The 14,099-nt window shown below is 39.3% G+C and overlaps 1 protein-coding gene across 1 annotated transcript in view; it reads left to right on the forward strand.

The window, feature by feature from the left end:
- The window catches only part of LOC147004076 (uncharacterized), a 103,260-nt gene that overhangs the window by 23,476 nt on the left and 65,685 nt on the right, over positions 1-14,099 (forward strand). The window contains 1 exon segment of the mRNA XM_085838626.1: positions 1,432-1,524. The gene's annotated coding sequence lies outside the window, so the exon portion shown is untranslated.

Genomic DNA, 14,099 nt, shown 5'->3' on the forward strand with positions numbered 1-14,099 from the left:
TGGGTCAAGGTGACTTTCTTTGCCAGAATATGTTTCTAAAATATCCTCCCAGATCCTTGGCTGAATCTGGAGTTTTTATACCAGGAGGTTTGCCTTTGCAAAAGCCTTTATAAAGCTCCTGTAATTCAATTTCTGTTTTATGGTTAGCATAACTTGGGTGCAATGAGTCACAAAGATCTTATTATTAAGCCTGTCCCTAAAGGACTACTTTTTGTTTTTATGTTTCACTTTTTAACTGTCATGTCGCTTTACATATTAATATTAACTTAGCAAAGTTATAGTCTCCATTAGTTTAACACTGAGGTATATGCAGTCTTTGATGTAAATACAGCATTGAGAAATGTGTCTTCATAGGCTCAGTTATTAATGTCACACCTTAGGTTTGAAATAAACATGAAGACAGGATTGCAGCAAGGTACAGCTGAGGAGAAGATACATAGTAGGTTCTGTCAACCCTGAGTGTCGCCAGAGAAAAACTAATTGTACCATGTGGGCAAGTTTTATAAAATAATACATCCTGACCAAGAGATGGATTTGGTCACATGCTACAGGCATTTTATAGGCCACTGTAGTTTCCCATGAGGCTTTATTATTTTCCTAAGACATGCAACTTGCAGCAATGCACAAAGATACCTGTTTCTTGAGCTGGTGGTTGGGTTAATTTTTGGCATTTCAGTCTGAGGGAGAAAGCATTTAGAGATATCTGGCTGGTTCCAAACTGCACCAGGCCTTCAGGTGGGGGGAGGGGAATTGAGGATGATATGGAGGACAGAGGGGCAGGCCAAGAGATAAACAGGAGCCAAGAAAACACCTACTCAACTATGATTTTATTGATATGTTAACAGACACCCCAGTTACCCATTCATCCTGAATTTCTTTGAATCCTTTCAAGGTTTAGACCAGCATGCTGTGAGAGAATGATTTCAGGCGAAGATATTTTAATAAGTGGAAAACTTACTATGGGTTAAGATAAAATTAAACAGCACCTTTGGAATGATTATGGTTGCTCACTTACATAAGAAAAATGACTCCTTGATTCATGAAAAGCCCATTCACATTCTTGGTTTGTTGAGTTCTGTACTGTGGACTTCTTGCAGGTATGGGAATGCTTAGACCATGCACTCAGGGCTTTTTTTCACAGACCTCTTGTTGGTGAAGTCCAACTGTCTGGATTGTGTGGATCAGAATAATTTTCTTCCAGTCTTCCCTGTTTTTCTTCTTTGTTACTTGGAAAAGGACTCTGTATGTGTGTTAACTGTGTGACTGACTTGCACATCTCTAGGGTAAACGGAAATACTCAGAGAAAAAGAGACATTTTCATAATTTTTTCCCTTTCCCTCATGTTTATCCTTTTGTCAGGTATTGACTTCTCTCATTTGTGTTCCAAGAAATGTTCCAGGTTCATTCTGAATAATATTTTCCCATTTTCAGGTATTCATATGCTCAGCCAAATGTGCATAACTGTAAATCAACACTAAGAGCACCGGATGGTTAAGGTCAAGGAGACTCTCACAAAGGATCCAGGTATGTTAGAGGTATTGAACAAGGGGTGGAGTGGGGCTCACCTGTTAGTAGAAACAGGACATGAATTTGATTTTGCCAGATTCTATTTCCTTAATGATTCTGGAAAAGAATAATATTAGATGTGATGATGTGGATTTCCCATGGTAGGCAGTGCTGTCAGTCGTCACTTGATGTTAATATTAAATTAATTTTGATTCTGGGAAATTGCTGTTGCCCATTGTAATCAAAGTTTCTTTTACCCAGATTGAAAGCATCATCAGGCTATGGTTGTGACAAGGGCAATTTATACATAAAGCAAATGTCAGCAGTAAATTCTCTCCTAGGGCCTGTGACCTTCCTTATGAATTTTCAGGCAGAGTTTCACTGTATCCTATGTATTTTTTTTCTTGTGGACCTTGAACCAGAAAACCTTATATTACCCACAGATATTCTTGCTAGTATCATAAAAATTTCCATGTCTTGTCTGGCAGATCCCGATTGTAGAAAGCAGGTTACAAACCTGAGTATGATATTGATAACTCTCCTTCCTGCCCCAATTTGCCTAGCAGTTTTTGTCACTTTGAAAATTACCGCCACGGTATGTAAGATGTCTGCTGAGAGTGAATGGTCTGATATGAAGTGGTTTTCTCCAGAAGGTCTACTTGCTTTCTGAATCACCTGTTCTGTCCACTCTAAATGTTTTCCTGTCCTTGACCTGTGTTCTTATTCATGCTGTGTGTTGCATTAGTCCCGATTAGAGTGGAATAATCATTTTTGACCTTCTCTGTACTGTTTGCTTTAGTTTTGAGTCTGGTTGCCTTATTTCTGAGGTATGTTTCTTCTCTTATATTCTTGAGAGCTTTTATACTGAGCAGTGTCTACTTTTTACCACAGGGCTGTATAAGTAAGTTTCATTCTCCTATTGTCACTGTAATTTGGGAGGATTCCTGCCTACATCTATTAACCTAGGCCTAGTCATGTAAGCTTCTCCTCTCCATACAGTATTGTTTTCAGCCTCTGAAATTTGCTGCTGAATAAGCCCCCACCCTTTTTTACTCCTTCTCAATGGCTGATTCAATTTAGTTTTTCCAGCTCACAGTCCTCTCCCAGCTGAGTTTTCTCTCAGGCACTGAATTGTTCCACTAGGCCTTAAATTAACTGTCAAAATCTTTTGTAATCCTCTGGCTCCTGACACTGTCTCTGTCTTCAGACACACCAGAAGAGGACATCAGATCCCATTAAAGATGGTTATGAACCACCATGTGGTTGCTGGGAATTGAACTCAGGACCTCTGAGTGATGTTCTTTCATAGTGATCCACTGTGATATTTTGTCGTAGGCCTTTCTTAGATATACTGACATGGCTGAGAGCCTTCTCTCACTGATTGTATGGACTTTGTGCCTTGAGTTATTTGGTTTGTGCTTCTTGAAACTGTCTTGCATCTATGGCATGAAATCAAGTTGAGTTCATTTTCTATATCCATTAGAGAGAATTTTTTATTATTTTATTCATGCATATTTTTATGGTCATTTGCTTTTGCATCCCGGTACAGACAGCTTTGTGTGATGACTGTACCACATTCCCTTTCTTTCTGTATTTTGCAATATTCTCTGTGCAAGATGATTTTGGGATTTTCTAAAGAAATTTGTGAATTGGGTGCTACATCTATTTAGTCTCAGACAGTGTTAAAAGACACCCTGCATGCCTTGATTTCGACACTTATTTCTGGGCCTAGTGTTAAGACAGAAAGTTTTCTTGTTCATTTGTTCCTAGGATATCATTTTTTTCCCTGTTAGTTCTCATTAACTGTGTATGACTTTCTATGGTACTCCATCATCTGCTATTTCCCAGTTTCAATATAAACTAATGAGGCATCATTACAACAGGACACAAATAGAACATAGATATACTGTATCTGCCTGGGAGAATGAAATGGAATCTCATCAAAGGGTTAGGTATTGTATTCTAGTATGATGTCTAACACCATTCAATTCTAGGCATCATTCATAGGTAGGCACTAGCCATTTGTCCTTGACTCTAGTCCCAGGAAGATAAGTGCTCAATAACAACCCTGATAATAGTGTTTTACAGCCTGGATGCATATGCTCTGTGTTTATGCCAGGTGCCCACTGAAGTCAGAAAGAGTTCTCGGATTATATTCATATTCCTTACTACACTAAATATGTCACTCCATGCTCTCATGTCTGTAGAAGTGTTGACAGGGTTCCTTGTATCATTTTTCTTTTAATGTCCTTTTATGTGGTTTATTATTGTCTATTACGTAGTTGTAGTAATTTCATTTTTGTATTTTTCAAACCCTGTTGTGAAACTTCAAGAAGAGTTCCAATATTTGAAACTGGGGGAAAAAAAAAGAATGAGTTCTTCTCTGGTAAAAACTCCAGGTCAGTGTGCTGTCCACATTTCTTTGAAAATTCCTTTTTCACTCAAACCATTTTGAGTTTGAAGACCCACAAGTCTCAAGGATAATCTATTATAAATAATGCTCAAAAAATTTATTGATTGCTAATTTCTACTTTGGATGGAGTTGTGTCCTTTTATATTAGTATGGAAGGAAGTTCTCATGTGTCACTTAATTTGCATTGCGGTCCCTGTGCGCAGTCTGATGGTTATCTGCAAACACCACAAATGCATTTGTATTGGTCAGACTCTAGCATAGCCTCAGGGGATCGCTATACCAGGCTCCTGTCAGCAAGTGCTTCTTGGCATCTGCAATAGTGTCTGGGGTTGGTGTCTGAAGATGGGATCCCTAGGTGGGGCAGTCTCTGGATGGCCATTTCTTCAGTTTCTGATCCATTCTTTGTCCCTGCATTTCCTTTAGAAAGGAACCATTCCGTGTTAAAAATCTTGAGATGGGTGTGTGGCCCCTTTCTTCAACTGTGGTCCTTGCCTATGCAAGGATATGGTCTCTACAGGCTCAGTCCCCAATTTGTTGGGTATTTCAGCTAATGTCATCACAGTTGGATCCGGGGAACTCTTGCTTTCTTGACATCTGGGACTTTCTAGTGGCTACAGCCAGTTCCACACCCCGCAGTGCTACACACCTCCATTCAATTTTCTGACTCTCAGTACTTCTCCCCTGTCTCCTCCCACTCCTGATTCGCCTCTTCCATCCTCCCCCCACCCCTCCCTCTTAGGTCCCTCCCTCCCTTTACTTTCCTTCATAATTTTTCTCCTAAGTAAGACTGAAGCTTCCACAGTCCTTCTTGTTAGGCTTCATATGGTCTGTGAGTTGTATCTTGGGTATTCCAAGCTTTGGGGCTAATATCCACTTATCAGTGACTGCATACAATGTGTATCCTTCTTAGGATATATTTTTTAGTTCCGTCCACTTGCCTGCAAATTTTATGAAGTCATTGTTTTTAATAGCTGTGTGGTACCCCTTTGTGTAAATGTACCACATTATCTATATCAATTCCAGTGTTAAAGGACATCTGGGTTGTTTCCAGCTCTTGGCTTTTATAAATAAGTCTCCTATGAACATAATAGAGCATGTGTACTTGTCATATGTTGGAGCATCTTTTGGATATTTGCTCATGAATGGTATAGCTGGGTCCTCAAGTAGACTATTTCCAGTTTTCTGAGGAACCACCAGAGTCGTCATACCAGCTTGCAATCAATCCCACCAGCAATGGGTTATCTTTCCCTTTCTCCACATCCTAACCAGCATCTGTTGTTACCTGAGTTTTTTATCTATTTGCATTTCCCTGATGACTAAGAATGTCATTTCTTTAGGTGCTTCTCAGCCATTCAGGATTCCTCAGTTGAGAAAGCTTTGTTTATCTATATACCCTATTTTTTTTTACATTTTTAAAATATATTTTTATTAGATATTTTCTTCATTTACATTTCAAATGCTATCCCCTTTCCTAGTTTCTTCTCCGAAAATCCCTTATTCCCTTCCCCGTCCGCCTGCTCTGGAAGCCACCCACTCCCTCCCTTTGCAAGACCAAGGGCCTCTCCTCCCATTGATGACCAACTAGGCCATCACTGTAACATATACAGGTAGAGACACGGGTACAACCTTTGACTGGTGGTTTAGTCCTGGGGAGCTCTGTGGGTACTGGTTAGTTCATATTGTTGTTCCTCCTATAGGGCTGCAGACCCCTTCAGCTCTTTGGGTGCTTTCTCTAGCTCCTTCATTGGGGACACTGTGCTTCATCCAATTGATGACTGTGAGCATCCACTTCTGTATTTGCCAGGCACTGGCATTTCCTCACAGAGGACAGCTGTATCAGGGTCCTGCCAGCAAACTCTTGTTGACATCTGCAATAGTGTCTGGGTGTGGTGGTTGTTTTGGGGATGGATCCCCGGGTGGGGCAGTCTCTGGATGGTCCTTCCTTCAGTCTCAGCTCCAAACTTTATCTCTGTAACTCCTTCCATGGATATTTTGTACCTCCTTCTAAGAAGGATCTAAGTATCCACACTTGGGTCTTCCCTCTTTTTGTGTTTCACGTGCTTTGCAAATTGTATCTTGGATATTCTAAGTTTCTGGGCTAATATCTGCTTATCAGTGAGTGCATATCATGTGTGTTTTTTGTGATTGGATTATCTCACTCAGGATGATATGCTCCAGATGCATCCATGTACCTAAGTATTCCATGAATTCATTCTTTTTTTTTTTTTTTTTTTGGTGATTTTGTTTGATTGTTTGTTGTTTCGAGACAGGGTTTCTCTGTGTAGTCCTGGCTTGTCCTGGAACTCACTCTGTAGACTAGGCTGGCCTCGAACTCAGAAATCCGCCTGCCTCTGCCTCCCCAGTGCTGGGATTAAAGACATGCGCCACCATGCCAGGAAATTCATTCTTTTTAATTGCTGAGTAGTCCCCTATCTGATTTAGGGTTGTTAAAGATCTTTTCCCAATCTGTTGCTGGTCTTTTTGACTTATGGACATTGTCTTTTGCCTTATAGAAGCTGTGCAATTTTATGAGGTCCCATTTGTTAATTCTTGACCTTACAGCACAAGCCATTGCTGTTCTGTTTAGGAATTTTACCCCTGTGCCCATATCTTCGAGGCTTTTCCCTACTTTCTCCTTTTAATTTCAGTGTCTCTGGTCTTATGTGGAGGTCTTTGATCCACTTAGGCTTGAGCTTTGTATAAGGAGATAAGAATGTATTAATTCGTATTCTTCTACATGGTAACCACCAGTTGTGCCGGCACCATTTGTTCAAAATGCTGTCTTTTTCCCACTGGATGGTTTTAGCTCCCTTGTTAAAGATCAAGTGACCATTGGTGTGTGTGTTCATTTCTGGATCTTCAATTCTATTCCATTGATCTCCCTGTCTGTCGCTGTACCTGGACTATCCAGTTTTTATCACAAGTGCTCTGTAGTATAACTTTACATCGGGCATGGTGATTCCACCATGGTGATTCCATCCTGCCAATCCATGAGCATGGGAAATCTTTCCATCTTCTGAGATCTTCTTTGATTTCTTTCTTCAGAGATTTGAAGTTCTTATCATACAGATCTTTCGCTTCCTTGGTTAGAGTCATACCAAGGTATTTTATATTATTTGTGACTATTGTGAAGAGTGTTGTTTTCCTAATTTCTTTCTCAGCCTGTTTAGCCTTTGTGTAGACAAAGGCCATTGATTTGTTTGAGTTAATTTTATATTTAGCTACTGCACTGAAGCTGTTTATCGGGTTTAGGAGTTCTCTGGTGGAATTTTTAGGATCACTTATATATACCATCATATCATCTGCAAATAGTGATATTTTGACAACTTCCTTTCCAATTTGTATCCCCTTGACCTCCTTTTGTTGTCTAATTGCTCTGGCTAGGACTTCTAGTAATACATTGAATGGGTAGGGAGAAAGTGGGCAGCCTTGTCTAGTCCCTGATTTTAGTGGGATTGGTTACAGCTTCTCTCCATTTACTTTGATGTTGGCTACTGGTTTGCTGTATATTGCTCTTATTATGTTTAGGTATGGGACTTGAATTCCTGATCTTTCCAAGCCTTTTATCATGAATGGGTGTTGCATTTTGTCAAATGCTTTCTCAGCATCTAACAAGATGATCATGTGGTTTTTGTCTTTGAGTTTGTTTATGAAGTGGATTATATTGATAAATTTCTGTATATTAAACCATCCCTGCATCCCTGGAATCAAGGCTACTTGATCATGATTGATGATTGTTTTGATGTGTTCTTGGATTCTTTTAGTGAGAATTTTATTGAGTATTTTTGAGTCGATATTCATAAGGGAAATTGATCTGAAGTTCTCTATCTTTGTTGGGTCTTTATGTGGTTTAGGTATCAGAGTAATTGTGGCCTCCTAGAATGAATTGAGTAAAGTATCTTCTGTTTCTATTTAGTTGAATAGTTTGAGGAGAACTGGAATTAGGTCTTCTTTGAAGGTCTGTTAGAAATTCTGCACTAAGCGCATCTGGACCTGGGCTTTTTTTGGTTGGGAGACTTTTAATGACTGCTTTTATTTCTTTAGGGGTTATGGGATTGCTTATGTGATCCTGATTTAACTTTGGTAACTGGTATCTGTCAAGAAAATTGTCCATTTCATCCAGGTTTTCCAGTTTTGTTGACTGTAGGATTTTGTAGTAGGATGATTTTTTGGATTTCTTTGGTTTCTGTTGTTATGTCTCCCTTTTCGTTTCTGATTTTGTTAATTTGGTTACTGTCTCTGTGGCCTCTTGTTAGTCTCACTAAGGGTTTATTTATCTTGTTGATTTTTTTCAAAGAATCAGCTCCTGTTCTGAGTTTGAGTAAACTAAGGAATTTTTGAGTTATTAAAACTGGCAGGTAAACTCTAAATTTTCCCTGTAGACTCAGTGGTTGAGGCTGAGTGAGACTTTAAGATTCTGATCCCAGGGTTCTTTATTTTAGGATTACTTAAGTATAATTTTGGAAAGAAATTTCTTGGTAATAATTGTCTTAGTCCTTTGTGTACAATGAAGATGAAGGTGTGACTACCTCAAAAGTCTTTTGCAAAGTACATGTGTTTCTTTCTTAAAGTTGGATTCTAAAAATAAGGGCCTGGAGGAGGATCCAAGTATACAGTATAGAGGACACCAAGCTGTAAGGTACATTTCCTATATCCCCCAAGGATGGTTTGTACTGATGGAGAAACAGTGACCTAGGATTGTTGTCTGGGACAATTTCATAGTCTGGGACTTTCAGGTGTGGTCCTGCACTTCAACTACCACAGGTCACCAAGCTGCTTACTACATCCGTTCCTTCACTTCTGGTAAACAAACAAACAAATAAACAAACAAGCAAACAAAAAAACAAGTGTACTTCTCTTGCACTGAAGAGTAAACTCTGTGGTTTTACATTCCTGGTTACCCTAGAGCTTATTTTTATTTATTTATTTATTCATTTATTTTGGTTTTTCGAGATAGGGTTTCTCTGTATAGCCCTGGTTGGCCTGGAACTCACTTTGTAGACCAGGCTGGCCTCGAACTGAGAAATCCTCCTGCCTCTGCCTCCCAAGTGGTGGGATTAAAGGTGTCTGCCACCACGCCCGGCCTAGAGCTTATTTTTGACCATAATTTCCTTTTGTTCTCTACAGAAAAAAAAAATTTTATGGATGTATCTAGTTCTTAGGATGTTAATGTTGTGTTAGTGTAAATGGAAAGACAATCAAAAGATGTTTTCTAGAATATAAATTATGTTGTTGAGATATTCAAAGTGTGATTACATTGTTTGACTTTATAGACATAAAACATGCAAGTGCTGCTGGTGTAATTCCAGCAATAAAAACACTGTGGCAGCTGTAACCCTAACTCCTGTCCACAGAGACTTGTGTATGTAGATATATAACATTTATCCAGAGTGCTTTTGGTATTTAAGTCAAATTAGACATTGATTGGTTATTCCCAGTAAATTCATGACATCATTGCCTTAAGCATATTTTCTGGGAAGGAAAAATTATAGATCAACGTCTTTTTGGTTGGTTCTGGTATATATTTTACTTTGTGTACCTTTCAAAGCACCTTCCATAATGAGGACACTGGAACATAAAAGTCAATGTTCTTGCAGGCACCAGTTTGACCTTTTCATATACAGTGTTTTGTGTCAGCCCTGTCTTTAGCAATGAAGACTTATTGTCAGTTTGTAAAAAGCAACCCCTTTTGTTGTCAGTGGTCTGCATTCTTTGGGTATTTTTATGAAACCACTTTGGCTAGCAACTTTCTTTTTTTTTTTTTTTTAAAGATTTATTATATTATATGTAAGTACACTGTAGCTGTCTTCAGACACTCCAGAAGGGGGGGCCAGATCTCGTTACATATGGTTGTGAGCCACCATGTGGTTGCTGGGATTTGAACTCTGGACCTTTGGAAGAGCAGTCGGGTGCTCTTACCCACTGAGCCATCTCACCAGCCCGGCTAGCAACTTTCTTGATGTAACACAGTGGAAAAGACAAGATCAACTGGAACTCCATCTCTTTCAGTATTCAAAGACTTCATTTAAACCATCTTCATACACTTATAAAGTGGTACTTTTCAAAAAAAAAAATTTTTTTTTGCAAACATCTTACTAAGAATGTATCCAGCAGAACTCCATGGAGTCTTGCTCCATGGTCCTTTCCTATGCATTGGCAGAACCGTGAGTGTGCCAATATATTATATAAAAGATCTTACCTTCTAATAGATAGAGAATTTTCCTGGACCTCACAGCCAGTTACCTAATCTTTATAAAACTCTGTTAAAGATTACTGTTCACTATCCCATTCTTTTCCCATGTGATGGTTCCCTTAATGTTCTAGAAACACTCCAAAGCTCTTTCTTATGGCCAGCCAGAGAGATACAAACAGACAACAGATTACACAGATAGACACAAACATGGATGCAAAAGGCAGACAGAAAGGGAGATATACACAAGGCAGCCTTCAGGAAGTTACAGATTTACAGACACACAGAGGATGGAAGGCACAGGGAACATGAAGTAGAGAATTCAACTTTGGACTCACACTGAATTAAATGCTCTGAGGGAAAGGCTTTAATTTTTTCCTTAACTCAACTCAGATGCATTATTAATCACCAGTATGTTTATTTAATCTATTCACATATGAAGATTCAATTAACTTGTGACATATTTTTTTGCATAAGTACAATATAGGAAAAACTAAAAGTCACCACAATGGGAAACTAGTAGCTCTGCCATCTGAAAGGTGTCCAATGGGCACAGAACCCTGTTCTTTAAAGACAGAACCCCAGGTCTGGGCTTGTGCTTCTGAGCTCTCACCTCCATGCTGAGCTAGAATCCATTTTAACCTCTCAGGATCATCACAACAGGTTTTGAACCCTGGAGGTTACATGAGAATCCTGGAACTCATTACAATCATGAAAAGAGTTGACTTCCTAGCAATAGTCTAATGAGACTTGGATAAATCTCGAGTCTTATTTCCACAGCTTATACTGATATGCATGGGTGTCATAGAGTGTTTAAGTGAACAATCAGGAAACCATTTATCAACAAAAAGTGCAGTATGTATTGTAATTTTGTTCTAGTTTTTCTTTCCTTCTTACTTTCTTTCTTTTCTTCTTTTTTTTACTTTTTGACAAAAATCTAGACAGTTTTCCAAAGGAGTTTCTCTTAATTGCCTCACCCTTCAAGTAGTAAATAATATTGTGCCTTGACCTAACATCATTTTAATTCACCATTTTCTTTGACTGATGCACCCACCTCCTCTACCTTTTCTTTAATGTCTGATAATCTGTCTCCCACAGATTCTCTATGTTTTTTTTTTTACCTCACTGCATTTTCTTTTCAGGTTTTTGTGGTTTTTTTTTGTTTTTTTGTTTTTTTTTTGCATTCCTGAGCACCTATTGAACTCAATTTTAATATTTTATATTGTCCTCATTTCCTTCAGGCATCTGGTATTATTTTCTTGTTCATGGTTCATTTTGTTCCTGTCTGAGTGGATTTACATGATTTACAAACTTTAATCTCCCTGATCATAACTGTGTGTTTTCTATTCTTTATCTTGGATATCACGTAAATTGTGCTCTTTATAGGATACATATATGGTTTGCGGTTTGAGCCAAGGACATTTTATCATAGTTTCTGTTTGTTTTGGATGTCTGTTCTTAGCATCAGAATTCAGAGGGATTGCTTAATTGTGTGCATTTTTAGCCTAGGTTGCTAGACTCACAATATGAGAAGTTAGACAGGATTAGTTGTATCTGAAGGGTTCAGAACCCAGGTTCAGTGTCCTAGTACATCCAGCTCTGGTCTAGTCTGGCAGCAACCTTGTGGGGAAGCTGTGCAGAGTAGGTCATGGGAAGTTGTGTGAGAGGCAGCCTGCAACAGATTTGGGGGAGGGGTTCCTGATGGAGAGTGTGAGATTCCTGCATGAATTGATGAGTTTAAGAAAAAGACACCTTAAAAGCAAAGGAAAAAGCAAGCAAGCAAAAATCCAAAACAACAAAAATTAGTGTGAAGAAGTGGGAAGCTAATGAATTAAAAGTTCCCGAAGTTGGTGGTCTTAGAAGAATTCCAGGAACCTGTTGAATATTGGGTGGGTCCAGAAGGCAGGGCTAGGCAGAAGTGAGGGAAGTTCTGAGGTTTCATCTTTCTCTTTGCATCTTTGTTGCCTTGTGGTCAGGAAGTCCTGGGGGGACACTAGTGCCTAGTATCAGTGGAACATGAAACCTTCCTTAAGCAGCAGTTGCTGTGCTGGCCTCCTAGGACATTGAGCAGCTGGTCCTGTCACCTTCCAGGTCAGAGGAGCTGTTGTACTGGTTAATGGGCAGGAGCAGGGCAGGCGTGTGGAGCATGGTTGCATTTTCTGCCTCCACTATCTCAATTCTGTTGTGGATATCTTACCATTATCAGGAAGTTTGAAATCCTATGAACTGGGTTCATGGTGATGTTTTAATTAATTTTATGGTTGCCAGAATATATATATATATATATATATATATATGTATATGTATTATTATTATTTTTATTCTTCATTTAAATAACCCCATAGATCCTTGGCCATCTCTGGAGTTTGTGTACCGGGATGGTTGTCTTTGCAAAAGCCTTAATAGAGCTCCTGGAATTCAAATTCATTCATGCTTTCTTAACTCGCCTGTTCCTCCATTTGCCATTTCATTTCCCTTTCTCCAGGGAACAGAATAGGCATCCCGAGAGAGCTTTGTAGATATTGGTCATATGGGGACCAGTGCAGATTTGATTGAATTAGAAAATATTCTTTTTAAAGTACCGTCACGTGGCTGTAAATATTAACATTAACTAGCAAAGTTATAGTCTCCGTTAAACACTGAGGTATATGCAGTCTTTGATGTAAATACAGCATTGAGAAATGTGTCTTCATAGGCTCAGTTATTAGTGCCACACCTTAGGTTTGAATAAAACGTGAAGACAGGATTGTAGCAATGTACAATTGAGGAGAAGATATATAGTAGGTTCTATCAACCCTGAGTGTCACCAGAGAAAATCTAATTGTACCATGTAGGCAAGTTTTATAAAATAATACATCCTGACCAAGAGATGTATTTGGTCACATGCTACAGGCATTTTATAGGCCATTGTAGTTTCCTGTGAGGCTTTATCATTTTCCTAAGACATAAACCTGCAGCAATGCACAAAGATACCTGGTTCTTGTGCTGGTGGTGCAGTTAATTTTTGGCTTTTCAGTCTGAGGGAGAAAGCATTCAGAGATATATCTGGTTGGTTCCAAACTGCACCAGGCAATCAGGTGGGGGAGGGGAATTGAGGATGAGATGGAGGATAGAGGGGCAGGCCAAGAGATAAGCAGGAGCCAAGAAAACACCTACCAAAATCCCTGTCTTCATTGATATGTTAACAGGCACCCCAGTTAGCCATTCCTCCTGAATTTCTTTGAGTCCTTCCAAGGTTCAGCCCAGCATGCTGTTAGAGGATAATTTCAAGCCAAGATGCTTTAATAAGTGGGAAGCTTACTGTGGATTAAGACAAAATTAGACAGTACCTTTGGAATAATTATGAATGCTCGCTTACCTAAGAAAAATGACTCCTTGCTTCATGAAAAGCAGTTTGCCCATGTACATTTATGGTTTGAGTTATGCACTGTGGACTTCTTACGGGTGTGGTAAGGCTTAGACCCTGCACTCAGGAGTTTTTTCAGAGATCTCTTGTTGGAGAAGTTCAAAAGTTTGGATCCTGCATTTCACAATGGTTTTCCTACGTTCTTTCTTGTTCTGCAGTGTTTCTGGGAAATGGAATCTGTATGTGTGCTAATTGTGTGACTGACTCTCACATCTCTAGGGTAAACTGAAATCCTCAGGGAAAAAGAGACATTCTCATGATATCTTCTCTTTCCTTCATGTTTATCCTTTCACCTGGTGTTGGCATCTTTCATTTTTGTCACATGAAAAGGTCCAGGTTCTTTTTTTTTTTTTTTTTTTGGCTTTTCGAGACAGGGTTTCTCTGTGTAGTCATGGCTGTCCTGGAACTCACTCTGTAGCCCAGGCTGGCCTCGAACTCAGAAATCCGCCTGCCTCTGCCTCCCGAGTGCTGGGATTAAAGGCGTGCGCCACCACGCCCGGCCCCAGGTTCTTTTTGATCGATATTTTCCCATTTTCAGGTTTCCATTTCTCAGCCAAATCTGCATAACTATAAATCAAATCTAA

Source organism: Mus caroli, unplaced genomic scaffold (assembly GCF_978045245.1).
Source record: "Mus caroli unplaced genomic scaffold, Mus_caroli_1 scaffold_6, whole genome shotgun sequence".
In the NCBI taxonomy this organism is placed as follows: Eukaryota; Metazoa; Chordata; class Mammalia; order Rodentia; family Muridae; genus Mus; species Mus caroli.